The sequence below is a fragment of the Pygoscelis adeliae genome, unplaced genomic scaffold, assembly GCF_000699105.1.
Source record: "Pygoscelis adeliae isolate BGI_AS28 unplaced genomic scaffold, ASM69910v1 Scaffold427, whole genome shotgun sequence".
NCBI lineage: Eukaryota > Metazoa > Chordata > Aves > Sphenisciformes > Spheniscidae > Pygoscelis > Pygoscelis adeliae.
Genome location: NW_008825214.1, coordinates 1,348,263 through 1,357,099, shown reverse-complemented (window position 1 = coordinate 1,357,099; position 8,837 = coordinate 1,348,263).

Below are 8,837 nucleotides of genomic sequence, written 5' to 3'. Positions count from 1 at the left end.
CATAACCCTCATCCACCCTATAAATAAGCTTCAGAAATTCCCCAATGGCATTAAGGGTTATTTTGAGAATGAGGAGCCATCCACCTTAGTATGTCAAGTGAATATTGGCTTTGCAGGTTTTTATTTCTCCAAGTTATTTGAATATAACTATTATCTTTTCTTCTGTATTGTGATTATTTGACTTGTGACCTCAGGGATACTTTTCTTGTTGCTTTGAGATCTAGCCATGACTAAAACCAGAAGTTTAGCTATATATTCAGACTTCTTGTCTGAAAAATAGACTGAAAATCTTGAATATCAGTCTCTCTCATGAGATGTCCTGATTTCATGCATTACAGCAAGGCCAGAAATAACATGAGAACAGCTTTTCTCACAGTATTTCGGTAGTTCTTTTCTGGCCATTGCCAAAAGCAGGATGTGAAGACATGCATGAACATTAAAGCAAACTCTTATTAGAATAGTTCAAGTTCCTTTTGCATTGTGGTAAAATTTTGTGTCAATTTTTATTCTATTCAGATTATTTCAACCCTTTCAGTACTTCAAAAATCCGTCAGTGTTTTTTCTTAATAAATCATTTTGCCAGCTTAAATGTGATTTGTGGGTTTTCATCCTTTTTTTTTTTTTTTTTTTTTTTTTAAACACAGGCCAAGAATATGACAAAGTGCTCAGAGCCAAATTGCACATTTGATTGTACACATAAATGTTGGCTATCCCGCTGGCTATCCCGTTGACTTTGCAAGCATTCCTCATTTGTGTAATAAGCATCCAGTGTTTGCTGGATTGGGACAGAAGCTGCCCTCAGATGCTGGGGGGAGGACTGCAGCTGCCATGAGCGGGGATGTGCCCCAGGGCATAAGGACAGAATCAGTTTCAGGTTTGCATAATTAAATTGTTTCCTTCAAAGCTGTCAACAAATTCAGGTGCCCGTCACCTCACAGCGTTTCCACAAAGTAGCAAAACGGTATAAAGTTACCTGCTTCAGCTGCCAGGGTAAATACTGGGAATAAGCGCAAGCACAAAGCAGGGTTGCAGCCTGCTCCTGTGCGCTCCTCTGGTGCGGGATGTGCCCGGGGAAGGCAGCCCTGGCAGGCCAGCGCAGATCTTGGTGCTGTGCCTGCCCCATCCTGGCAGTGCCCATAAAGGTACTTACGGCACTGGCGTGAAGTGCTTCTGCCTCTTTACAGAGCAACAGTCTAAACAAGTGCTCTGCCCAGACAGTGGCTTGGCCCCTCCTGTAGAGAGGCTCTCCACCTGCACTGGAGTCGTGGTGGCATCAGCTGGGGTTATGGTCCTCTCTGAAGAGCGAGGCTTTCCAGACCTCTGAACATGGGTGCTTCCCAGGGTGCAGCGGAGGTCAGCGAAGCCTTATTGGACTTTACCTTCTCCATCAGGTTGAAGCAAGGCAGCCTGTTTTAGTAGACCGGGGTAACCCTTGCTTGCCTATGTTTCCTCTTCCCCAGTTCAGTAAGGAAAGAAATGTGGGGACGTGGTGAGCAGCTTGTCCACGCAGCACCTGCAGGGGTACCTTGCTGCCACTGGCAGGCTTTTCGTGATGAGGAGCCAGGCACCTCACCTATAAACTAGGTTCTCCAGCCAGAGGGAAAATGAACAGCACGTGGACTGCCCAGGACAGCAGTGAAAGCCCAGATCTCCTCAAATGATCTGTTCACTAGCTGCTAACCCCAGATCACCACTTATAACCAGGTGGTTGGCTCAAGCACTTGGTCTTCTTAGGAAAGCTGTCACCCCGTCAGGTCCTGGGTGGAGTAGGTCAAGCCACGGTTACACATAGAGAGGAGACCTCTACTTTTGTGCTGAGACTCTCCCCGAGGACAGCTGAGGTATCAGTGTCTTACTCCAGATGGGTGAATCAGAGCATGAAAATAACTGCCTGGCAAAGCCACAAACTGCCAGGCAGTTCACGGTTTGTGGATCCAGCCCTGGGATTATGAATCCCAGGATCTCAGATCAAGAGGGGACTTCAGGAACAGCCGAATCCTGTTCGGATTTGGAAAAAGAGGGTTTTGCTGTTTGCCTTTCTCCAGACAATAACAGGGCTAAAACCACCTGGCTACAAACTGTTGGAGTTGAAAATCGACCTCCTTCTCAACATTTGTTGACCCTCCTTCAGGGGCCTATAATATCTGCCTTTGTGGGTTGGGATGCAGATATCTGGGAAGGAACAGATGGCCTTTTGCAGTGCACAAGTGACACACTGCTGGTTTTATTTAAGCAGCCCTTGAGGAAGATGCTCTAAACAGCTGCTGGGCCTCCTGTAGTTCAGTGAACTCAACTGTGAGACCTTTTTCAATGTTGTCACAGCCACTGTCCTGTAAAAGGCTGTGACTGAGCTGCCTGCGCCCGCTTGGAGCGCTCTCTCCAAAAAAAAGGCACTTCAATTCGTGCCTGTGTTTATGTGGGAGACTCTCCACGGATTGAGCCATAAGGTCCCAGTTAAGGTAATTCTGTCTGGCAGGAGCACTAGATAGTTTGCAATGAACATTTACAAACCAGCCAAGGAATATGATTTCTTACACAAAAGATCCAGCTTTTTAAGGTTCTTACCCATGGAGCTGCTTCAAGCAGTCCTCGTGCCTCGGTCCTCCCTTGGATGGACTCCACAGCCCTGGACCAGGTGGCTGATAATACAGAAATGCTGAAAATGCCTGGAAAGGACACAGCCATGTCAATCGTCTCCAATGAAGGTAGCAGTCACAAACACATGGGTTTGCCAAAAGTCTCTGGCTAGTTCCAAGAAGCTGTCATTTGTTTGCATTGCTAATCTACCAGAGACTGAGACTGCTCAGAGAGATATCAAGTCTTTTGTAAGTTTTCTTTCACCCTGCTTCTGTTGGGATCTGCAAGACAGCAGCCATCTGAGAAGGTTTTGGGAGACTGCACAGTTATTAGACTGAGACAGAAGGAAATCATCTGCGCAGGACGCAAGGCAGCCCATGGAGCTAAATGCACATTTTCATTGTGCAAGTCCTCTTGCTTCCCCCATGGCTCAGCTGCTTGTCAGGGCTGGCAAACTCAAGGCCTCGCTGCAGCAGGGTCTTGACAGGCTGGAGGGATGCCCTCCTGAGGTTGCACGCCCATGAACTTCAGTGAATGCTGTGACACGAGGAGGGCATTTGACTCACAGATCGGGTTGGGATGCCCCACTGCAAGAAAAATTTCTGTGAGGTTTTTTGCAGCTCCCTTCTCATAACAGAGCAAGGAGGGTAATCTGTATTGCCATATACTTTCAAGTCTTTATGGAAAGGGGAGCAGCATGAGGGTAGTATATGGTGTATAGGGCACATGCCCTTTTCCTGAGTAGAAGCAGCACTGTTTCATACACCTCGTTGGCTGGAATGATTCCCCAGAAGAGGGGTTGCCTTTGGATCCTGGCAGTCTGGGTTGCCATGCCACCACACAGCATCCCAAAATCTGTATTTATCAAGCTAAGAAACTAAATCATCTTTCTTTGCTTCTTAACAAAGTCCTTCCTTAATAAATCTTTCTTTTCACCTTGCTTCCTTCCACACAGTGATGTGACTGACCAGCACCTCTCCCTGCAGCTGGGGATGCAGCTGCACTTGTGTGGGCTCTGCAGCAAAGAGCAAAGTGAGAAACAGTGCGTGAGTGCAGTCATGCTGCCCGGGTGCTCCCAGGGCTGGAGCATACTGGGTACCTGCACATCCGTGGCAGACGCGGGAATCAATGGGAGTGACTCCCGCATCCTTCCCTTTATATTTTCCTTGGGCAGGAGTGATATCCTACAATTCATCTTTGGATTTTTGTGCTGTTACCTATCGCCCAGAGCTGCCCAAGGGAACTGTTTTTGGTCACAGCAGGCTGGGTTTGCAGCACATTCTCAGCCGTCGGGAGCTCTCCAGAGGCAGCCTGCAGCCCCCTTTGGCTCTCCCTCAGCTGTTTTGCCATCATTTAATTTGCAGTTATTCAAGACATGTTTGCCCAAATCACACTTGCTTCTGGCCAAGGCAAAATGTTACCTGCCCCAGCAAAGTGAGATTTCACCTATTTTTCTGCAAACCTTATTGATTAAAAGCTCAAAGGGGTACCTGCAGGTGGCAGCCACTTTTTGTAACTGAATTCCCTCCACATTCTTATTAGTTTGTAAAACTGCTACTAGTTGATTGTAGAAGCACAAGCTTGTTACTTTCTTGGCCTGTTTAATTTTAGAAATGTAAATCTGGTGGACCTCTGACAATTACTTTCTCATTGGATTAAATTCTTAGACAGTTTTATTGTTTCATTCTGCAGGGTTTTCCAGGGTTTTCTTTGGCCGGGTCAGCCTTTCTAAACTGCCACTTAGATTTGCTATGAAAATATATGCCTCTGTGCGTCCAGTGCACACCCCGCCAGACGCATAGTGGAAGCCCTGAGCCCAGGCTGCTTATCAAGCCCCTGCCCGGCACTGCAGGATGCTTACAGATCTCCAGCGGGGCCTGTGACACTGGGAAACCCCATGGAGAAGCTCTATGTTCAATCTTGGCCCTCTCAGGGACATAGACACTTACTTTAGGTGGCAAAGAGATGCTTCACAGCCCTAAAGCTGTTTCTGGAGTTGAGCATTTTGGCCAGCACTTTCTGAGGCCCCAGCATCACAGCTGCGTTTTGTCCTAGTTGTAATGGTTGTCCATGATATGGAATAGATGTTCCCAGGCCACGAGGGTCCTCTCTTATGTTGGCTTTCTCTGCTGGAGACTCTCTGAGACTTGCAGAGTGTCTGAGGGTGCTGTAGGGCACTTGAGCCTGCATTTCCCATCTCCCAGAGCAAGGATGTACACGGTACAGTACAGAGTATTTTTCTTCTTAAAGCTGAAATATTTCAGTTCTTTGGGATGGTGGGTGTGGATGTGGCAGTCATGTAGAAGAGGAGACACATGATTCAAATTCAGTTCTAGCAAAAGTTAAAGTGGTTTCTATTACACATTCCTACAAAGTTCAGAACAGATTAAGTGGTAATTAGATATCAGTAATTGCCAGTGGAACTAAAATCATAACATAAATCTCAGTAACTGTGTTGATTTAGAAATGTCAACAATAATGAGTCTACACTGGTACTTGTAGAGCCCTAAGACTGGTGAAAAGGAGCATGTCCATGCAATGGAAGTGTCTTAAAGATACACAAAAATCTGAAAAGCAATGGGGGGACTGAAAAGAGTTCTGTTTTGGTTTTTTGTTGGATTTTTTTAATGCTGAGTTTGGAAAGAATTAGGCCTCAGTTTCTTCAGAGAAATCACTCCTCTTTGTTTTGTACCTCTTCACGCCACATCAGATCCAGTGCTTGGCAGTCACCTATATTCCTTAGTTGCTGTGCTGAAAAACATTCACCTAGTCATTACATTCTGGGAAGCATACCAAGGCTGGCCCACAGATGTCCGCTTCTCCAAATATTTTTCCTTTTACATGACACCCCACCACAGACAATTGTGGAACGGGTTGGAAGGAGGCATCAATCTGACCATAACTTCTGCTTCTAAACATATTTTGCCCCTCATCTGCAAGTGCACGTGGAATATTTCTCTCCAAGAGTTGCTCCAGCTCCACTTGGAATATTTTCCTGCCTAACCTCACGCAGGGGTAAGGACTAGGTAGTCTGCTTTCCAAATGGTGTAATTAAAAAAGAAAGTCAGCCATAAGTGAGTTCAATGAAGGTCTGCAGAGCAAGACTGGCAGCCACAGGGACAGGAATTTTCCATATATTGGGCAAACAGCACAAAAAGTGGCAATCCTAGAGCCTCTGCACCATCGCAGCCCTTGTGACTGAGCGCAGTTATCGAGGACGGTGTGACTTTGGTTATCAGACAGAAGCAACACTGACCTCTTCTCTCAGAACATTAGGAACTGTTTTTCCTTTGGGCTGGTTGCCCACTGGAAAGCAGGCAGAGAAGACCCACTGGTTTAATACATGGTATCGTCCACCAGTGGGTCTCAGCTTGGCCCTAACCAACCCCAGTCCCATAACCAAGGTTTACTAAACTGCTGACCATCTACCACCAGCCTCCTTGTCCTCTTTTTTTGTACTTTTTGAGTGTCTGTTTGTCCCAATATGGGTTCCCCCACCCTTCCGTCATTGGAAGGTTTAATGCTGAGTGAAAAACCACGAACAGCCTTTGAACGTGTTCTGCCAAGTCTCTTTACAGTACAATACTGGCAGGAGTAAAACACTGGGGCCAGGCAAATCTGCAAGCTCCATCACATTAAAGGAAGCAGAGCAGCACAGTTATTGCATCATTCTAGGGCTTCCCAGACGTTGTTGTTATTTTTTCATCAGAACAACAGAACTGCACTTAGTGCTTTTTGCTGAAGAGCCAAGGAGGCCCCAAAAGGCTGTCGACTGGAGAAGAGAATGCGGCAACTGGAAAGATGAGTGGTTTGCTGCACTAATTTTATAGTGCAGCCTTTACCAGTCTGTGGTAGAGGGAACCAGCAATATGATCTGTGCTCACATTTTTTTAAAAGAAGACATGTAGCCAAATGCTTAAAACTATTTGCTTGTTCAAGACAAGTTATTTGGAAATTTAACTACTACTGAATCAACCAACATTTTTCAACACTAAATCATTTCAATTCCATATCATATGTTTTTAATTTTATCAGCATCTGTAACTTTTTAATTACCATTTTTATTAAAGCCTTTTTTTTCAGAAGCAGTACACAAATCCCTAGTTATTTAATCTGGGTATTAGAAGGTGCAGTTCAAGGCTCAGCCATCGGAGGAAAATTCTGCTGCCAGAGGCACCCACTGAATCACAGGTGCTCTGTGTTGCTCTCCTGCATTCACCATGCCCCTTGGAGAAGTGGGGTATGTCACAGCACGGCTGGACAAAACCTTACCACCAGGATTGTAATGAACAATTTTGCCTCCCCCCCCTCCAAAGCTTCTAGGCAGATTCTCACCTAATGAAGAGTGGATAAGCTTTAAAGGCACTCCAGGATCCTGGCACAATGGGGAGTTGACTGAAAACTGCTGGTTTATGACATTGTTTCATGGTTCAGCATTAGTATAATGTCATTCTTCTGGCCTTTCTCCAATACACCCTCAAAATGACAACAAACAAAGGTTTTGACTGGCCAACTACTATCTTGTCACCACATCAGGATTCCCAAATGATGGAAGAAAACACATGAAAATAGTGAAGATGGTTTTGTGCCACTGGAGAACTGCAAAGGTGATAGGATTAGGCCATATCATATAATTTGGTAGCCAAAGTCAAAGCTTCTTTACGTGGATTTATGAACCTTTCAGAAAGAAAACATTTGTGTTCAAAGTAGAATTGTTTACAGTCGTTGTAGAAGAAAGATCAAGCAGCTGAAGGGTACCATGCTCCACGTAGACCAGGATAAAACATGTAACTTGCCAAAGACAACAACTGGAAAAGAGGGATGAACTTGCCAACTGAATGGTGTCTGGCAGATAGCACAGAAACAAGTCAAGAGGATAAACACAAGCCATGGTGATGCTGTCCATGGATATCCTTCCCAGCAAGTCGTGACTATTTCTGAAGTGATAACTAGGCAATAGGATGAAAGGCACATGTTACAATGTAAAATTGTGCTCAAGGAAAAAATTCATGAAAATGGATGACTGTGGCTGGCTTCAATAGCCAAAGCAGCAAAATATGGAGCATGGAGGAACAACTCTGTTTAAGCAGGGGAGGGCACAATAATTGGTAAAATTAATTCCTTCGGAAGCAGTGCAATGTAACTTCCCACTGCAATGGCTATGGCTGCAGACATGCTGGTCCTGGCACGTGCCAGGTCACCAAACAGTAAAAGATAAGGTTGTCTGAATTGAGAAGTGGCCAAGATGCAGCATTGCTTCCTTCTGTTGATCTGGATCCTGAGCAGTGTGTGGCAAAGATTAAGTGGCTAAAGAAGAGACAAACCACAATTTACAGTGGGGGAGCAGTTAGCTTCTGACTCTGGAAATAAGCTCTGCGAACAGCCCGCATGGAAACTTGAATACCACTGCTGAAGAAACAACGTTACATGTTTCCATCACAGTCATCCTGCTGTCACGTGTAAAACAAAGATTATTTTGGTAGAAATGTGCAAGGAACAACCATTTAATTTACTATGAGATGAAATTCTTAAACTAACATATTATCTAGTTCAGCCTCCTGGGACGATTCACATCCGACCCCCAGCGTCAGCAGCTCATTCGACTCATTTTAGGAGGCGTGGAATGAAAGAGGTACCGAGCTTTCACACAAAGCGATCAGTTAGCTTAAAGCAAATTAGTGACTCAATTCCCAAGACAGCCCTGTGAATCTCAAGCTCATTTACTCGCCAAAGAAAAGTTTCAGTGACAGAGCAGAATAACAAAGCCCCTAATATATCACAGATCCATTGCACCCAGGCCGTGAAGTTTATATTTCCCTAACAACTTGGAGACAATATTGTGTGTCAGAACACACGCACTTGTCATTAGCATGAACATTAAGAGGAAATGAACATAAATCCCAGATTCAAATGTGTAGTTTGAACATCCTGGGACAATTAAATTATTGATAATGGTTATCTGTCACCAAGCAATAAATCATAAAGTCACATAGTAGTAGAAGAAAAGCTATCTTGCTGCTGACAGATGCGTAGACTGAAAGATGTGGTGGGCCTTTAAGGTTCCAGAAATAATTGCATAAAGATGAAAGATTTCTTCTCTTGCTTTTTTTCCATCAACTATAGTATTTCCATACTCAAAACAACACTTTCTTGTGACAACTTTTCTTACTTGGCCTCTACGTTTTCTGACATTTTAATGAAAATGAGGAACGAAGCTGAAAACGAGCAGCTGGTGAAGAGCAGGCCTGGCTTTATGGCTG